General features: G+C 38.4%; 1 protein-coding gene across 3 annotated transcripts in view; it reads left to right on the top strand.

Moving 5' to 3' along the window:
• The window catches only part of COL8A1 (collagen type VIII alpha 1 chain), a 154,809-nt gene that overhangs the window by 77,418 nt on the left and 65,207 nt on the right, over positions 1 to 12,184 (top strand). The window contains exon 1 of one of the 3 annotated variants that reach the window (XM_077774936.1): positions 6,751 to 6,801. The exons of the other annotated variants lie outside the window; for them this stretch is intronic. The gene's annotated coding sequence lies outside the window, so the exon portion shown is untranslated. Of the gene's footprint in view, positions 1 to 6,750; positions 6,802 to 12,184 lie in introns of those variants that run through there. 3 annotated transcript variants of the gene reach the window in all.

Raw genomic sequence — 12,184 nt, 5'->3', positions numbered from 1 at the left:
AAAGTCATTGTGGTTATAGGAAAATGAGCATCATTGAGTATATAAGATAGAGTTGGAGGTTCGTATAAGGGCTTTTTCGGCTAAAGGGAGTTTGTTTTTCATTCCAGGTGCATCAAAACGCCATTGGAAGGTTTGAGGGTAGAGGAGTGATATTATCTGACTTATCATTTTACTGAATCAATACAGCTGCCAGGTGGAGAATGAGTTGTCAGGTGGGATGAGGACAAAAGAATGGTCTCAGGCAGAACATTCAAGAGACTGTTAGAGTAAACAAACAAGAAATGATAGTGGCTTGGACTACTAGTAGAGACAGTGAGAGGTGAATATATTAGTGATGTATTTAAAGATAGAGCTGACAGTTCTTACCATGGTTTAGATTGGGAGATGAGGCAAGAAGAGAGTCAAGAATTACTCTGAAGTACTGTAATTATGCCACTGGGGAGGTTGTAATGCCATTTCATGGCTCTCCATGAAAAAATCTACACCAAGCAGAGAGAATGAGTCCTGTTAACTTTTCTCCACTTTATTCCGTGTTTTCTTGAGATCCAAGAGGCTATTTATGTTTCCAGCAATTAGTATCTGAAATGAAAGCCTTCCGATGCAACCGTTTTTTTCTGCATGTATTTCAGAACAAGCAAACATTTGTTGGGGCCAGGGCTGCATAAATGGTCAGCAAAAAGAAAATTCTGTTTCTTGGATCTGAAAAAATGAGTGAATCAACAAAGGCAGTCATTCTGATTTTGCAGTCCTCCTTTGTTCCCTGAAAGAAGCAATTTGATTGAGTCATTAGTCAGTGGGAATGTAAAAAGTGGCACTGGGTGAGGACTTGAAATGTTTACTCTCTAGACCAATTTGCAAAGCCTAAGGGACTCCCAGAGATTGCTTCTCTGAACCAGTGTACTATCTTTCTATATTTCATGTAGTCTAAGACAGAATATAAAAGGTCTTATGTATTCACTCTAGGGGCACTTCCTAGATTGCCTTTATTAGTATAATGACCCTTACACTAGTATAACTCCTTTCTTCGAAAGATGGAAGAAGTTGTACTCAGCAAACTCCTTACTCTGTGGTACCCTTCTGAATAGAAATTAAAGCCTAGTGTGCCCCATCTCAGTTTCCATACTCTGCCATATCTATCGGTTGGTAACTATCGGGCCAGAAGTAACTGGTAAAGAGTAGGGTGTTAGTAGATTTATAAACTGCAACCAATTGGCACATGAACATATGCAAAAGACTTCTCTGAGAATTCCCAATTCTCATGTTGGTTGGGAGCACCCTGTTTATCTGAATTCCTTGAGCCAACAAAAGTTCATCCATCAGACTAGCATCTTGAATAAGCACCCAGGGAGTTGCACTGGAAAAAATTACTTCTAAGACAAACATTCCATCAGAATGATTAGAACCAAAATGCAAAATCATTCCCTCTATGAAGATAATACCTAGATTCATTGAATAATACTGACAGTGGAATTTTTATATGCATACTTGAAAATGTGCCACACGAAGAAAGATTATTAGGTAGAATTTCAATCAGCATACCTTGTCAACAATTTTGGAAAAAATAGAAACCCGGATAGAAAATGTTGTAGGTAGCCTTTCTGTCAGACCAGACAATTCATGACCCTTTTCCTCAGAAGACTTCTTAATGATGTAAGCCACAATTGCAGTCAGTCCTCAGCATTGCTTTGCATGGCATTTGAACTTAGGAAAAAGAATATTTTGCTAACCCCTTAGTGCTGAGTGTTTGACCTTAAAGCTTGCTGTTTGCTCCGTTTTTGTCTCAATCCTCATGACTACAAATGCTATTATTAGTCATAAGATTGTTCAGTCACTTTTAAATTCCAGCCATGGTATTTGACTCTCTGGCCTAAATATAAAGGGAATTCAAACTCCTAATGATTTCTGAAAGACCTAATTCTTTTATCTTTCCTACTTTGAATTTTCCCAGTTCCATGTGGAACCAGGACCTGTGTTAGCTTTTAGCAATGTATGCCCCTTAATCCTTCACCGAGAAAAAAGACATTTCCTAGTGAAAAATGCAGAGGTTTGTGTGTGGACATCCCTGGAAATGAATCTCAGCATTGCTACTGATGAGTTAAGTTACTTTGGGAAAGTCATCAAACTTCTGCTTTGTGTAATAAATAGAAGATAATATATAAATATTACATGTCAAATGCTTAGCACAAAATAAGCATTCAGTAAATAGAATATATTATTCAACATCACAACATCACTCCATTTATGTAAAGGTAGGAGCTGACTGAACATGGTTTTCCATTTCAGCCCATGCCTGGCAAGGCTTATTTTAGCCTCAAAATCTTTGATATTATGATTTTACTTTTCATGACCACACAAAATCATAACACATCCAATATGCTACTTTGAACAATCAGTTTAAGAGAATTTCAAGCTATTTTTTAAACGTGTATTTATGTTGAGAGAGAGAACACAAGCAGGGAAAGAAGGTCAGAGAGAGAGGGGGAGAGAATCCCAAGTGGGCCTGATGCTGTCAGCACAGAACCTGGTGTGGGGCTTGATCTCATGAACTGTGAGATCATGACCTGAGCTGAAATCAAGAGCCAGCCACTTAACCAACTAAGCCACCCAGGTGCCCCAAGAAATTCAAGCTATTAACTGAGTTTAGTCTGAAAACCTATCCCAGTACATCCATTTTAAGTGCAAAAATGCAAAAGGAATCATGAAGTCACAAATCTTAGAGTTCAAAGCATCATTAGAGATCAGATGCACCAATGTGGATGGAACTGGAAGATATTATGCTGAATGAAAGTAGTCAGTCAGAGAAAGACAGATATCATAGGCTTTCACTCATATGTGGATCTTGAGAAACTTAACAGAAGACCATGGGGAAAAAGGGAACCAAAGGGAAGGGGAAAAAATAGTTACAAACAGAGAGGGAGGGAGGCAAACTATAAAAGACTCTTAAATACAGAGAAGAAACTGAGGGTTGATGGGGGTCGGGAGAGGGGGAAATGGGTAATGGGCATCAAGGAGGTCACTTGTTGGGATGAGCACTGGGTGTTGTATGTAAGCAACGAACCATGGGAATGTATCCCAAAAACCAAGAGCACACTTTACACACTGTATGTTATCCAATTTGACAATAAATTATATTATTAAAAAAGAAATCAAATGGCTCAACAACTACTATTTACAGATATTGAAACAGAGGCCCCACTAAGATAAGCAACTTTAACAAGATCATACAACTTAGTGATGAGATAACATCAGAAGACCAAGTTGCAGTTAGCTTTATAACTTAAAAACCTCTCCTACTGTTTTAAAATAATGGAATCTACTCTGGAAAACAGCGTGGAGTTTCCTCAAAAAGTTAAAAATAGAACTATCCTACAACCTAGCAATTGTACTGCTAGGTATTTATCCAAACGATACAGACATTCAAAGGGGAACATGCACCCCAATGTTTATAGCAACATTATCAACAGTAACCAAATTTTGGAAAAAGCCCAAATGTCCATGGATTGATGGATGAAGAAGACGTGGTATGTATACACACACACACACACACACACACACACACACACACACATCATTGAATATTACCCATCCATTAAAAGGAATGAAATTTTGTCATTTGGAAAAATTATATAGAGGGTATTATACTAAGCAAAATAAGTCAGAGACAAATACTATATGATTTCACTAATATGTGTGATTTAAGAAACAAATCAGATGAACATATGGGAAGGGAAGGAAAAATAAGATAAAAACAGAGAGGAAAGCAAGAGACTCTTAATTATAGAGAACAAACCGAGGGTTGCTGGAAGGTAAGTGGATGGGGGGTTGGGCTAAATGGGTAACTGGCATTAAGAAAGGCATTTGTTGTGATGAACGCAGGGTGTTATATGTAAGTGATGAACCACTGGATTCTACTCCTGAAATCAGTACTATACTATATGTTAACTAATTTGAATTTAAATAAAATGTTGGGAAAAAAATAAACTAATGGTAATCTTTCAGAGAGCTTGACTTTCCCAGTATTGCAAACCAATAATAAATTGGGGGATAGATCATTTGTTCTCAGTGGGATTGCCCAATTCAGATACTCTCCAAGGACTCATCTAGCTCTAAATATTTTATTATTCATCTTCTTGTTATTCAAGGATACCCTTCACTACATGGACACATGTTGTTCATCAATCTCCAAAATGTTTCTTCTCTTCTAGCCAGACCACTGTGTTTATGATCCTACAAATATTTATTCCATTGCCAAATCTTTCCCCATATGCCACAATCTCCCCTTTCTTCTATGTTTATACAACTCCTGTTCACTCTGCAAAACTCAGTTTCCCACCTCCTCCCCAATATCTTTCCTCGCTTCTGTGGCTTTCCCACTCAGTTTCCCACCTCCTCCCCGATATCTTTCCTCGCTTCTGTGGCTTTCCCACTCAGTTTCCCACCTCCTCCCCAATATCTTTCCTCGCTTCTGTGGCTTTCCCACTCAGTTTCCCACCTCCTCCCCAATATCTTTCCTCACTTCTGTGGCCTTCATGAATCTTCCTCTCTTCTGAATTCCTACAGTGTTCAAGATGAGTCTGCACAACTGAGAACACACATATCTGCTGTGTATGATGTTCTCCCTCATTGTTTCTTGTGTACATCTTATCTTCCCAATTAGACTTAACAGCCCCTTGAAGGCCAGCACTATAGCTTAGACTTCTCTAAGTGCAGTGAGACAGAACACTGTGAAGGATGCTCATCATAGGTACTCAATTATTATTCAGTGGCTTGGACAAGAGGGCAGAGAGGAAAACAAACATTTTCTTGCTTCTGTAACCATTCTTGATGATCTTCTGAAAATCCACAAAAGTTAATACAAAAATTTAAAACTGCTAAGGTTGATTAAGGTTTTGAAGTAATTACAACCAATGAGGGAGGGCAGGGAAGGAAAGCAGATAGGCTACTTGTAATCCCATCCTGCAATCTTTTCTTTGAAATGTAGAGAAAATCCACTTGAGACTGCTCAGGAGATTTGCAGTTGTATCTAAATGAGGTGTCTACTTCTGTATCATCAATTTCTGACAATATGTCTCGTCTTTAGAAGTGTACTTTTTTTCTGGGGTAAGAAAAACTTTATTGTGGGGCCCCTGGGTGGCTCAGTCAGTTTAGCCTCCCACTTCAGCTCAGGTCATGATCTCAGAGTTTGTGGGTTTGAGCCCTACATCAAGCTCTGTGCTGACAGCTCAACGCCTGGAGCCTGTTTAAGATTCTGTCTCCTTCTCTCTTTCTGCCTCTCCTCCACTCATTCTCTGTCTCTCTCTGTCTAAAAAATAAATAAACTATATAAAAAATTTTTTTAAAAAGAAAAACTTTATTGAATCCATGTGATGAAATACTATGGAGCTCTATGAGCCAAAATTAGTTTAAAAAATGAACAGTTATTCATGCAGAATGCCACAACTTCTTTATATAAGCATGAAGTAGCATTGGGCACATATTAGGAAAAGGTTTCTTAATCCAGCTTCTTTTTATTTAGAATGTATTTATTTAGTGCCTGCCAATAATGATAATGATACTAATAATAGGATATTAAGTATTAAGTAAATATAATTAAAAAGTCAAGAGCCAAAGTGCAAGAGTCAAACTGTCTGAGTTTGAATTCTGGTTCTGTAACTAGGTAACTGTGTGAGCATGTTACTTAACATGTTTGTGCTTTACTTTCCTCACCCATTAGGTAGGGATAATAATAATAGTAGCTAAGAGATTTACCATAAGGATTGTAAGATTTACTGTAAGTGATAATACATGAAAAAACACTTGAGTAAATATGTAGTACATAGTAAGTACTCGATATATTTTATTTATCATTTATTTATTTATATCATTTATCAATTATTTATCATTATTAGTGTTAAATACAATATCAAACACTGTGCTGAATATACTTTAGCAGATATAAAGTTTGTAAAAGTTTACGAGTATGTTCTTTGTTATATTTCAAACACCAAGAGGAGTTCCTTGCTCACAGTAGCCAGTGAGTAAATAATGGCTAAATGGATGAGTGGTTTCATTTACTCTTCATAACAGCCTTACAATGGTAGTCTCTCAGAACATAACATTGAACAAGACAGAGTCCTAACCTTCAGGTCTGGTGCAGACAAAGGCAGAACATGCAAGGAAGGCAGAGAAGTCAATGGACAGCCCTAATACAGTGTGATTGTTCTGATACGGTAAAATAAGGCATTTGGTTGAAGGTATAAGGAATACCAAATTTAAACTCAAGGGAACATACAAGGCTTTCTAGAGGAAATGACATCCATACTGATGAGTAAGAATTAGTCTGATAAATTAGAAGTGCAGTAGTTCCCCCTTATCCAAGGTGGATATGTTCCAAGACCCTCAGTGGACACCTGAAACAGCAGATAGCATTGAACCCTATATGTACTATGTTTTTCCTACACATACATACCTATGATAAGGTTTAATTTATACATTAGGCACAGCAAGAGATTAAGCAATAATAGCTAATCATTAAATAGCTGAAATCAAAAATTACATGAATGTGGTCTCTCTCTCAAAATAGCTTATTGTATTGTACTCACCCTTCTTCTTATGATAATGTGAGATGATGAAATGCCCGCGTGATAAGATGAAGGGAGGTGAGTGATGCAGGTGTTGTGATGTAGTGTTAGGCTACTCTTGACCATCTGACAATACACATCAGGAGGATCATCTGCTTCCGTGCCACAGTTGACCTTGGGTAAACTGAAACCAAGGCAAGAGGAGGGAAACTACTGCAGCAGCATATGCTAAACCCAGAAGGTGAGAGTATTTTACTTTCTTTAATTGTATGTAGTTCAGTGTAGATGAAGTGAGAAAGGAGAGAGTAGAAATGAAGCTGCAGAGACCAGCAGGGCTCTGAGTACAGTACCAGGGACATCGACTTGGTTCTAGTGGAGCCCTTTAAATGGGCTTTAGAAATGTCACCACTAGTGGCTTCCTCCATCTCTCTGGGTTCTCAGAGTTCTAACAGTTGCTTTGAGCTAGGTCTCTTAAGACCAAAGCTATCTTGAGTCTTATGGAGGTTGTCAGTTCTTGATATATCAAGAGTAGGTCCAATTATGTCACAGAAGTTGTCACTTGGCTACCTCAGTCATGTTATATTTCAATCAATTGATCTTACTCTGCTAAGGTTACAGCAAGGGTGGAAAGTTAACTTATGGTTTGTGACTGGCCCAGCCTCAGACTGAGCATGTTTTTTTTATTACTTTGTAGTATTAAACGACAGGTGGAGAAATATCAGGGAAGAAAGTGAGTGGCAAGATGTAGAACAAAAAAGCTGCAGAATCCTATATACCTTTCATTTAACATGTTCTTGATGCCAAGTTTTAATGGGCATGAATACTGTATTACTCTGGATGACTTCCTAAGTAGTCCTCCAGCCAACCTGAATTTCTTTTTATCAGCATTCAAGGAGACATTACACAAGGAAAACAATGATATATAGATATTCAGCATGGGATTCCAAGGAAATTATATTCACCTCAAAACAGCCTTTCATGTAATTAGCATAAATATCTGAGAGATCCTAAATTAAAACAATCTTTTCCATTACCCTGAGTTATATGTCAATTGGTTTAATCAGCTGCTTACTGGTTAGTGTCTCAGGAAAATTAAAGAATAGGTCCTGTGTTCAAAACTGGAAACTAATACTAGACTATGAGCTAAGAAAAGGCAAGCTTTGTTTCTGGAATTAAAATCCTGGTGGAGGGAATATTATTTAAGTCATGACCTTAGAAGGACAGTGAGGCGCTTCAGAGAACCAAAACAAATGAAGGGAAAGACCCTGCTAATGATTCCCTCCCAATTTCCCTCTCAGCGCTTCATTTTGATTCCACTGGGGGGAGAAACTGATGGGTGGGAGACACAGGAAACAAAGGGCAGGAGAGAAGGAGTGGGGAACTAGAGGTAAAGAAAGGGAGACAAGATGAAAGGAGTAATGGAGAGCAATCTCTAAATCATTAATAATTTAGGGAGTAGCGCTGCAGATACCAAGTCAGGAGGCATGCCTACTGGTCAAAAGTACGAATGTTTCTCAGGGCACATGCACCCCAATGTTTATAGCAGCACTATCAACAATAGCAAAATTGTGAAAACAGCCCACATGTCCATCAACGGATGAATGGAAAAAGAAGATGTGGTATATATACACATGGGTTATTACTTAGTGATCAAAAAGAATGAAATCTTGCCATTTGCAATGTGGTGGAACTAGAACGTATTATATTAAGCAAAATAAATCAGTCAGAGAAAGATAAATATATGATTTCACACATATGTGGAATTTAAGAAACAAAGCAGATGAACATAGGGGAAGGGAAGGAAAAATAAGACGAAAACAGAGAGAAAAGCAAACCATGAAAGACTCTTAAATACAGAGAACAAACCGAGGGTTGCTGGAGGGGAGGTGGGTGGAGGGATGGGCTAAATGGGTGATGGGCATTAAGGAGGACACTTGTTGGGGTGACTACTGGGTGTTATATATAAGTGATGAAACACTAAATTCTACTACTGAAACCATTATTACCCTACATATTAACTAAATTTGATTTAAATAAAAAAAATTTTTCAATTGTCATTTGGAGACAAGTAGCATGACCTGTGTGGTGCAAGACTGGACAAAACATGAAAAGTACTATGAGAAATGTCAGCTTATTGCCAAGCAGACCAGTCATCAAACCAGTGAGTCCAGAGCACTTACTTTATGCTCAGTTGCCACAAAAGCCACCAGGGCTGAGGGAGGCCTGAGGAGAGGAGCATGGTGATGGCCACAAGGGTGTGAAGGCAGTGGCTTAAATCTCAGGTAGATGTGTTGTTTGAGGCAGACAATAGAGTGCTGGCAATCTTATAATAGAAAGAGTGGCTCAGATTCATACAATCTTATTCAACCCATTTTGATATCTGAAATATGGTTAAATTCAGACTTCCCCTGTTGAATTAGCCATTAGGTTTAACAAAGAGGATTTTTCAAGTCACACAGAACATGATGTAAAATAAGCTATATCTGCCAGACAAGGGACAAGGGAAGGCCAGGCTAGGCATGAAAAGGCAAAAGAGCAGAAGAAAATATCCACCTTTAGTATAAAATCCTTGAGAATATTTCAGCAGACACTGGGTTCTTTACTGAGGGAGGTGGTGTGGCTAACCCTGATGTTCCTGTTGATGCTTAATTCAAAGTTCAGTAAAAGTTTAAACGGAAATGAAATGAAAATTGATCACTCAACATATTATCACTGGAGAAAGAGATCCATCCCAAAAATATTTCTGCTGTGGAATTTTTTCAATGTCCTACTTTTGAGAATTCTTTCAATAATATAATTTTTTATTCCATACTACTTGAGCATTTGAAATAAAGGAATTATCTTTTAAAGGGAATTCTATGTGTCATCACATTCTCAAAATGCTCCTTGTGTTTGTATGGAGTTTCAAAGATCCCAGAGCATATAAGATGGGGAATATACCCAGGTGAATAAAGATAGAAAATTATAGGCTCCTTTCCAGTGGAATAAAAGCTATTTAAAAAAACATTCATATAGGGGCGCCTGGGTGGCTCAGTCGGTTAAGTGTCCGAGTTCAGCTCAGGTCATGATCTCACGGTTCATGGGTTCGAGCCCCACATCAGGCTCTGTGCTGACAGTTAGTTCAGAGCCTGGAGCCTGCTTCAGATTCTGTGTCTCCCTCACTCTCTGACCCTCCCCTGCTCATGCTGTCTCTACCTCTCTCTCAAAAATAAATAAAATATTTAAAAAACAAAAACAAAACCCATTCATATATATCAATGACCTTGAGAAAATATTTAGGTCACAATATCTGAAAAATGATTTATCATAAGCAAAAACTTGTACTCTTTGACACTAGTATCATATAAACAGAAGTAGGTACTCAAGAGGGCTGTATTAAGATATGAAAGTCATACCTTAATAACAATTTTTTGAATAGAACTTAGAGGTTTTTACTTAAGAGATCAGTAATAGGATGACACATGTTGGCCACTGTGAGTAAAAAGAATGGTAGTTAAGGGGAACTAGCATTCTTTTTTGACAAAAGAACTGCTTAGAACATACTCATAGAATTTTTGAACATTAAAGGTGATTAAAACTTTGAAATTATTTTGTTCCTCTCCTCACTTATAGTTGTGAAAAGCAAGGCATCCCCACACTGTGATATCTCAAGGTAAATTGCTTGCCTGAGGTGGTAAGGGCTAGGATGTGGCCATTAATACACTGAGATTATCATCTCACTCCTTCCAAGAAGGCATGCAACATAAATTCCAATGTTGTTTTAGATTTTTATGACCTAATACATAAGATCTTACTGGAACTTCAGAAATGAGGCATCTTAACATGTCAATATTTGTAGAACAAACCTCACAAAATCACAATGGAAATTCACAATGGTAGGGGATCATAGCAGATTATCTTACCTTGAGAAAAAGGCAGAAGCCAATGTTAAAAAGAAATTATAAATAGATGACATCTGAGACAGAACTCGTTTATGTCCAGGAAGGAAGCCTGAGGTGTGTGTTTAACAGCTGTATTTGGAGGAATGGCTATGGCTGGGGTGGGGGTGGGGGTTGAGGGAGAGGTCATACTCTCCTCTCTAATGAGGAAAGAAGAGGAGGAAATGAATTTAAATTACAACCAAAGGAATTTAAGTTAGATGGAAAGATCTTACTGGCATTGACGGTTTTATGAACCCTGGAAAAGATTCCTAGGGAAGTTTTCAAATTCCCTGTCTGGATATATTTAAGAGAAGAGAGATACCTATCAGCCCAGGGTGGTTGAGGTAGAAACCTGCCTGGAATTCGCTTTCAGCTGAATTCTGTAAATCCAGATAAACTCCTGACAATGTTTAAGATGTCAAAAACAATAAACACTAGACAATGGTAAGAACTGTTGTTCCTTAGTAAACAAAAATTCACCCAAAGTAATCATTTCCTCAGAAAATCATTTGGCATATGATAGTTGGTTATAAGTGGAATGTACAATTATAATATATTCTGGCTTTTATTTTCTTTTTAATCTGGTTTCCAGTAGAGAGAAGGCTTATGGAGTCTCTCTGGCAGTATGCTCTGCTTAATAGATTTTTATTTGTCTTCTTTAGGCTGGTCACAACCAAATCTCTTAGAAGAAACTAGGCCTAAGTAACAATACATGTGCCCTCAGAGGAAACACCTCTGCAGGAGAAAACCTCTCCCCGCACTCCAAAAAAGAGCTTCTTTGCCTCCTAACTGAAAGAAACAGATGATTCTGTTACAGATGACAAGATAATTCCATTACTACTGTCACCCTCTCCTTCCTTACCCTCACGTGGACTCCAGCGAGCTCTAGGCCACTTGCAGTGCTTCTTATTTCCAGCTCACGAACAGCACTTGCACTTACAATTCATACCCAAATTCTCTAATTTGTTGTACTTCTCTGTTTATACAGCTGTGCATCTGTTTGCCCCATCGTGTTAACCACACCTATTGTCTGGTTTTTATTGTGAGCTCCTGGAGGCGAGGAATGAAGTCTGTTTAACTTGCTTTGTGCAATGCTGTGGGTATACATGCAGGTGGACACCGTGTGACTGTGCTCGACGGTGATGGTTCCTGGCATGACTAAATGCTCCAAAAATTAATAATAAATTTAGAACTTCATGGATTAATTGAAGTTGAAGGAGAGGACTCAATTCAAAGAGGCCGTGTCAGGGTGCCTGGGTGTCTCAGTTGGTTAAGCTTCTGACTTCAGCTCAGGGTGTGATCTCACAGTTTGTGAGTTCTAGCACCATGCTCGGCTCTGTGCTGACAGCTCAGAGCCTGAAGCTTGCTTTTGATTCTGTGTCTCCCTCTCTCTTTGCCTCTCTCTTTCTCTCTCAAAAATAAATACACATTTAGAAAATAAAAATAAAAAAAGAGTCTGTGTCATCCCATGGTCCTCCTATATGGAACACCCTGAAGTCATAATGGGTTCCAGGGATCATTAGAAACTGAGCAGTGCGGACAAAGGTACAGTCAACAACTGGAAAACCTAATAATTCAGGGTCTGAAAGGCACAGAAAGCAAGACGACAAGTATTTGGAAGCTTGCCCTCCACTATGGCACTCCATTCTCTTGGTATATAAGCCCAACCTTGCTGGGGTTCTCAGCTCAGAGCATCACCAGTCA

Source organism: Crocuta crocuta, unplaced genomic scaffold, assembly GCF_008692635.1.
Source record: "Crocuta crocuta isolate KB4526 unplaced genomic scaffold, BGI_CrCroc_1.0 scaffold6, whole genome shotgun sequence".
Lineage (NCBI taxonomy): Eukaryota > Metazoa > Chordata > Mammalia > Carnivora > Hyaenidae > Crocuta > Crocuta crocuta.
The sequence above is the reverse complement of the archived record's forward strand: the minus strand, read 5'-3'. Positions and strand labels throughout refer to the sequence as shown.